Here is a 7,987-nt window from a genome sequence, read left to right on the forward strand (position 1 = left end):
ATACCTAGCCAAGCTATCAAATTTGAAGGAAGTATATACGTCCAGGCATCCTTATTTAGAAAGGTACCAGGACAAGGAAGACAAAGACACGGGATCCAGGAATTCAGGGATCCAACACAAGAAGACGTAAAGTCTCAGGAGGGCAGCCGAGCTCTGACAGCAGGCTGAGGATTGGGACAGGGACTGCAGGGCTCAGAGGGTAAGATCAGCAGACAATACAAGCTGGAGAGAGAAGGAGCTTCTTAGCCAGGGGTTTAATGAGGAAGGATGGGAAATTAACATCGAAACTAAACCACATGTAGTTATTTCTAGGTATGTTGAACATTTGTGCTTAAATTCCCTATTCATTTAAATGGCATTTACTTCATTCCACAATGCAGTCTCAGGTAGTCTCAGCTAATCCTTGGCACTGGATTTAAGCCCTGTAAAAGATAAAGAGACTGTTTTCAGATAGTGTAAGCAGAGGTGCCTGGACTGGGCAGGCACAGTGAACATGTGCGTTAAGATTCTTACACTCTGAGTGGAAAGGCCACGGAGGCAGTAAACTGCGCTTTCACACATGGGTTCCTGAACAAGGAACAGGTTCCTGTCTCTCCGGGCGTCCCTCACATTACCTGAGCAAATCCTCACGTGGCCTCAGCAGGAAGGTCAAACACTGCAGACTCGTTTCCAGTCATCATTTAAGTGAAGCTCCATTATCATTCTGTGCGCCTTCAGTCAGCTGCCTGCAAGAGCTTGGGCTCTTTCTCTATCTAACTGTTACCACTGCATTCTGAAAATGTAAGCAGGCTTGGTCCTGCCCGATGTCCTCTCTGAAACTCTGCGTGGTACTGCCATCTCTGTTACCTGTTGCTGCTTGGTTTTAACGTCACTTCTCCATGATGCTTCAGGAGGTTTGTGGCACAAGCAGGGTAAAGATGGGGCTGATGTATCTAAAAGGAAGGAAGAATCAACAACTTCCCCTGCCTTTGTAAAGAAAACAACTGCTGAGCAGAGAGCCACCTGGAAGATACTTCTCCCGGTGAGGATACTTCAAAAAGTTCATGGAAAAATGGAATTGAAAGATAATACAAAAATATCTCCATGAACTTTTTGAAGACTCCGCATATTATTCACTCCTCGCCCATCACACTAGTTACCTCTTTTGTCACCATAGTAAGCACCCTTGTATAAAAGACCCTAAAGAACTAAAAATGCACACTGTGACCCTCACTCGACCTTATCCCATAACTGTTTTCCCCATCCCTTTTGGTAAACCTGAATTGCCTAACCAATGACTGCTAAACCATGCAATGATCCCTCCCACTTCTGAGACCCATCTCTGACCAACTACTTCCAACACTAGCTGAGCTTCAGCGGACTCCTCTTACTCAAACTCTACAGAAGTATTATCCTTCTTTCCCAAGGCAGAACATCCTTCAGCGTCTTCTCATGCTGCAGAATTCCGAACAAAGGCTTATGCTGACAATGCTCTGGTTGATTATCTCCCACAGTGTTTGATGCCAAGACTCGAATGCCTGGACCTACTTCTGATCACCCCAGACCACTCTGAAGAGGATAGAGAATGCAAGAGACCCCTCGAGTCTTCTGCAAGTCCCAGGCACTGGATAGTAGAGTGAGTTCTACCCTGATAGTATTTGCCTTTCTTCACCTTGAAGCACCTTTGTTCTTCCCTCTTAATTATCCAAGGTGCAAAGTTTTTATTTGATTTGTTTCACAACTCAGGGCTCTCAACAAGATGGGTATGCATAATGTCGAGATTCTGAGAACAGTTGCCAGCCATTCAATAAAACTCCAAGTCTTTTTCTGGCTCCTTACATTTTTATTTGATTTGTTTCACAACTCAGGGCTCTCAACAAGATGGGTATGCATAATGTCAAGATTCTGAGAACAGTTGCCAGCCATTCAATAAAACTCCAAGTCTTTTTCTGGCTCCTTACATGTACAAGCATGGTGCCAACACCACCGGATATTTAAAGCTTTGATGGAATTTTACTAAGAACAATTTAGAACTTCAGTGGCCACTTTGGTTAACTTCAGATATGAGTAAAATAACCCATGTGCATGGCACTTTAGAATCAAATGGTTCAAATATTTCAAATACTTGATGATCAGCATTTTTTTGCAGGTATAAAGAGGAAAATTATAAAATTGCTTCCTTCATTAGGAAAGGCTAATAAAAACCAGGACGGATCTAAAATCCAAACTTAGAACTCTCCTCTCCCTCTCCCAACACAATTGCATGTTGGCCGGACTCTGGTTCTGTGAACCTCAACCTGCTCCTCCCTCTTGCTCTGCTAGTCCTCCCACACTAAACCTTTCCTCTCCTCCACCACCCCTTCCTAAACACATCCCTCTCACTGGACAATATATCCTCACAGTGTTTGGTTTTGTTTGTTTGGTTTTGGCAGCTGGCTGTTATGGGAATCCATAATTTTTTTTAAATATAGATGGGAATAAGTCAATGGATTTATAACTTCAATGCTTGGTCAAGATCAGATTTGCATAATCTAGTTAAGGACTTCACAACCCCTAGAAAGGAAAAACAAAAGTTCACTGAATAATTAAGGATTGTCCTTGGAACACATATTCTGGGACTCCTTAGTCTCTATCAATTAATTTATCAACATGATATGAAATATATGAATCAAAATTTGATCATGGATGGATATAAAAGAGCATAAACATAAGACAAGATCTCCCTAAAATCTTTCATGTCAAAGTTGAGTGGTAAAAATTAATCCAGTCCTATAAACTAGAAAAGAATGAAGCCATCCAAATCTGAGAGAACATTAACTATTTCACCTTCCAGGATTACTCTGATCTCCATAAGACAGTATCACAATTGCCTTGCGTACTTTCTGTTGGTGATGGTCTTATAACTGAGGTGTACCCCATTAACTATTGCACCTTCCAGGATTACTCTGATCTCCATATGACAGTATCACAATTGCCTTGCGTACTTTCTGTTGGTGATGGTCTTATAACTGAGGTGTACNTCTCCCACAGTGTTTGATGCCAAGACTCGAATGCCTGGACCTACTTCTGATCACCCCAGACCACTCTGAAGAGGATAGAGAATGCAAGAGACCCCTCGAGTCTTCTGCAAGTCCCAGGCACTGGATAGTAGAGTGAGTTCTACCCTGATAGTATTTGCCTTTCTTCACCTTGAAGCACCTTTGTTCTTCCCTCTTAATTATCCAAGGTGCAAAGTTTTTATTTGATTTGTTTCACAACTCAGGGCTCTCAACAAGATGGGTATGCATAATGTCAAGATTCTGAGAACAGTTGCCAGCCATTCAATAAAACTCCAAGTCTTTTTCTGGCTCCTTACATGTACAAGCATGGTGCCAACACCACCGGATATTTAAAGCTTTGATGGAATTTTACTAAGAACAATTTAGAACTTCAGTGGCCACTTTGGTTAACTTCAGATATGAGTAAAATAACCCATGTGCATGGCACTTTAGAATCAAATGGTTCAAATATTTCAAATACTTGATGATCAGCATTTTTTTGCAGGTATAAAGAGGAAAATTATAAAATTGCTTCCTTCATTAGGAAAGGCTAATAAAAACCAGGACGGATCTAAAATCCAAACTTAGAACTCTCCTCTCCCTCTCCCAACACAATTGCATGTTGGCCGGACTCTGGTTCTGTGAACCTCAACCTGCTCCTCCCTCTTGCTCTGCTAGTCCTCCCACACTAAACCTTTCCTCTCCTCCACCACCCCTTCCTAAACACATCCCTCTCACTGGACAATATATCCTCACAGTGTTTGGTTTTGTTTGTTTGGTTTTGGCAGCTGGCTGTTATGGGAATCCATAATTTTTTTTAAATATAGATGGGAATAAGTCAATGGATTTATAACTTCAATGCTTGGTCAAGATCAGATTTGCATAATCTAGTTAAGGACTTCACAACCCCTAGAAAGGAAAAACAAAAGTTCACTGAATAATTAAGGATTGTCCTTGGAACACATATTCTGGGACTCCTTAGTCTCTATCAATTAATTTATCAACATGATATGAAATATATGAATCAAAATTTGATCATGGATGGATATAAAAGAGCATAAACATAAGACAAGATCTCCCTAAAATCTTTCATGTCAAAGTTGAGTGGTAAAAATTAATCCAGTCCTATAAACTAGAAAAGAATGAAGCCATCCAAATCTGAGAGACCATTAACTATTGCACCTTCCAGGATTACTCTGATCTCCATATGACAGTATCACAATTGCCTTGCGTACTTTCTGTTGGTGATGGTCTTATAACTGAGGTGTACCTGTTGGAAGGGACATTATGAGGTATCATTAAATACAAACACTGCAGTGAAATTCCAAGGAATCATCCCCACTGGATTTATAATTCAAGATATCATACACCCACATCCTGGACTTTTACATTGACCAGAGATCTAAAGCTGAGACTCCATCAGGATTCTTCTAAAGAAAATGGCATCACAAAGGAGACAGCTTTTGCAAGATCTCAAATCAAGTAGCATACGGTTAGACATAGACACCTTTTGTGCATGACCTTCAGACCAAGATCTACACCACAGGGAGTCACTGACTGCCATACTCTTATTTTTCTCTTTCTCCTCATTCTTTTCATAACTATCTTTTCTCTTCTCTTTTGGCTTCAAGCTTTGCTAAAATGAGATTCTTAAAATCCCTTCACCTAATTATGTTATTATGGCTGCCACAGATCAAACTTTTGTCAATCAAGAGAATGAACAAAGTGTTAGGCCTGTTTACAGATATCAAACTTCTCATTGGGTTGAGGATGGAACTGCTCTGGCTGATCTTAGGTGGGGCAGGATCTTGACTAAGAGGCATTATTCAAGGCCTTCTGGTAATTCTTTTAATATGCAATGTCTCCAAAGTCACTTGCTGTGCTGTCTTAAACGCTTCTGGTTAGCCACTCACTCAAACATGACTGAAATTCAACTACAAAGGCAAAAATCACAAGAAACTGATAGTAGTCATGGCCAGTGAGTGTGAGTTATGTAATTTGGAGGAGTGAACAAATGAGAACCTGACCACATAATGAGACTTGGTCTCCCTGTTGACCAAGAGGCAGGAGACAGTAAATGACTGACGACATTTTACTGTGACCCTCACATGACTTGGCCCCTCTCACCTGTTTCTCCCACCCCTTGATAAAAGCAAAATTTCACATCCAATCGACAGTAAACCACAAAACAATTTCTCCTCTTCTGCAAACTACCTTTGACCCTCTATTACGAAAATTTGCTGAGCTTCAGATGATTTTCTTGCTAAAGGTCTAAAAACTTTGCCCTGGAAAACTTTCTCCAAGGAAGAACACTCTATCAGGGTCTTCTCATGCTTTAACTTTCAGGATAAGGCTCTGGGGCTTAATTGGTGCTTTTTCTCTACACCCGCCATGTTTCCACTGGTCAGCAATTTCCTGACTAACACAGACAACAAATGCAAGGGATTATGAAAAATTAAAAACTGTCATTGTTACGATAGTGAGATTATTAAGAATAGTTTCCTATTTTCCAAATGTTCTCTAAGATAGTTATATTATCTTAATAGTAATTACATCTGCTAATGAAAAAGGGGAGAAATGTATTACTCAGTTCCTACACAATTAAAAACAACTCCAAGCAGCATTTCCAAGAACATTTTAGAAATCCGATATTTTCCAAAAAGATACTCAAGATAAGTCTTGAGTCATTGGGGGTATTCGTTTCTTTAACCTTTTTCTTTCTTTTAAAAAAAAATGCCTATTTCCCCAGTGGATATGTGAGTATTTGGTTTAAAAATGACCAACGTCTCAAATGCTTTGATTTCCTGCCACCTACTCTTCTCCAAAATGCCAAATTAATGGTATCTGATGTTAACAAAGTGAGGCACCACTGCTAAAAATGTCTTTATGATGGGGTAGGGAGAGAGGGGGAAAAGCAGGGGTAATTTTTTCCAATATGTTTGTCATTATTATAGGTTATATATACAGAAGGAAAGTTAATTAAGCTTTAAAAAAAATCCATCACACATCAATGGCTGCATTTTAATGAGTACAAAAAGTTGAGGTGTTTACTACCAATTAAAGTGGTTTTTAAATAAGCATTAATTAACACAGAAATTCAGAAGAAAGTTATACCTTGTCAAAGAAAGGCCAGTGCAGGCTATGCCCACTTCTGCTCCCATTCATATTCAGATAGTAATTACCACCAACCCTATATTTTCCATAATAATGAGGAGATGCTGTCATGTCTATCAAACAACAACACACACACAAAAGTGGTGGAATTAGAAATTCTCAACCTAAAGTAAACTTTTCAAATTTTTCCCTTCTGGGTTTTTCCCTCATCCGTGTCAGAGTTATTCAAAGAGGAGGTTAGCCCGGTTTTAATGGTGAGTTTCTTTCTTTATTTTTCCTCCTTTGTAGGGAACACTGTGGGGAGCCCTCATTGGTCAGAGAGGTGTTATTCGAGTCCCACGTCAGCGAATCAGAACAATTTCCCAATCATATTTCAGAAGGCCTGCAGCTTTTCCTTGCTTTCTTAATCATCATGTTAATCTACATAATCCTACTTCTTCTATTCCACTTCCTTTTAGAAATTATTGTCTATCATAAGGTGGTAAGGAAGAGAAAGATATAAAATCTTTAAAACCTACAACCTAGCTAGCAGCAGCCTGATGGATAGTCTCGTCCTCGATGACACGTGGTGGGGAATGTGCTGGAATTTGGTGAGGCACCAAAGAAGATCCAGGAAAGGATTTCTCAGGCACCTCAAAGCAACAAGGTCCAGATCCTCAACCTTACAAATGAGACACTGGATTTTCCTGGTGATGATCTTTTTCTATCCAAAATCCCATATAACTGGCCAGTAAGTCAGCATATTAATTTACTAATATATGATGGAGGGGTTCAGATATTCCCTTTCTAGAGCTTGAAATTCTTAGGTTTTCTATCCAGGTGATCTTCCCAATATGAACGTGTTGAGAAAAAGAAGCTGGGTTATTAATCAGAAGGCTCTTTGGTGAACACAAAATCAGAACAGGGAAGCAAATCCCCTCTGCCCAGCAGGAAACCTCTATCTTAAGGTCAGATCACTGTGACCCCTCACACACGGTACCTGTTCCTTCTACAGTGCTGCAAACACACCGACTGTGGTTTCTCTGGACTCCAATTTTCAGTGCAGATTCCTCCCCCATTTCACTACATTTATTTTTCTTTACCTTACAGTAAAGTTTTTCCTGTTGCATTAATTTAGTCAAGTTTCACCATGCAAGAAGCTCTTCACAATCACAGTCTTTAAGGATCCAAGGATAGAATACTAAATAATAATACCAATAATACCAATCCCAGGAGTTGAAATTGGAAATGTTTTAAAGAATCAAGTCAGATAAGTTGCTGTAGGGTTGATTCTTGAAGATAAAGTGCAAGAGGCAGCAGTTGAAGAGATTTCATCTTCTTGCAGAGAGGGATGGTTTCTCCTCAAAGAATAAAAAGGCAACAGGATGCTTCCAGAATCTCACATAAGTGGGAGGAAATCTACCCTTCATCTTAGCCTGAGTTTAAGCCCTACATTGTGCATGAATAAGGAGATGATTTCTCAAAAGAAGACACACAAATGGCCAACAGGTACATGAAAAAATGCTTGACGTCACTAAGCATCATGGAAATGATGCAAATCAAAACCACATTGAGATATTATCTCTCCCCAGTTAAACTGGCCCTTATCAAAAAGACAGAGAATAACAAATGCTGGCGAGGATGCAGAGAAAGGGGACTGTAAATTAGTACAGCCATTATGGAAGACAGTATGAAGCTTTCTCAAACAACTACAGATAGAACTGCCATATGATCTAGCAATCCTGCTGCTGCTGGGTATATACAAAAAGGAATGTAAGTCATCATGTTGAAGGGACACCTGCACTCTCGTGTTTATCACAGCTCTATTTACGATAGCCAAGAGTTTGAACCAACCTAAATGTCCATTGATAGACAAC

At 39.9% G+C, this 7,987-nt stretch overlaps 1 long non-coding RNA gene across 1 annotated transcript; it reads right to left on the bottom strand.

Moving 5' to 3' along the window:
- Window positions 1-238: 238 nt before the first annotated feature.
- On the bottom strand, window positions 239-1,022 carry LOC103600755. Its single transcript, XR_551407.1, has 2 exons — window positions 615-1,022; window positions 239-422 (listed from the first exon to the last, which is right to left on the bottom strand). It is a non-coding gene; the product is annotated as an uncharacterized LOC103600755 (long non-coding RNA).
- Between the last annotated feature and the right edge of the window lie 6,965 nt (window positions 1,023-7,987).

Source organism: Galeopterus variegatus, unplaced genomic scaffold (assembly GCF_000696425.1).
Source record: "Galeopterus variegatus unplaced genomic scaffold, G_variegatus-3.0.2 Scaffold3450, whole genome shotgun sequence".
Classification (NCBI taxonomy): domain Eukaryota; kingdom Metazoa; phylum Chordata; class Mammalia; order Dermoptera; family Cynocephalidae; genus Galeopterus; species Galeopterus variegatus.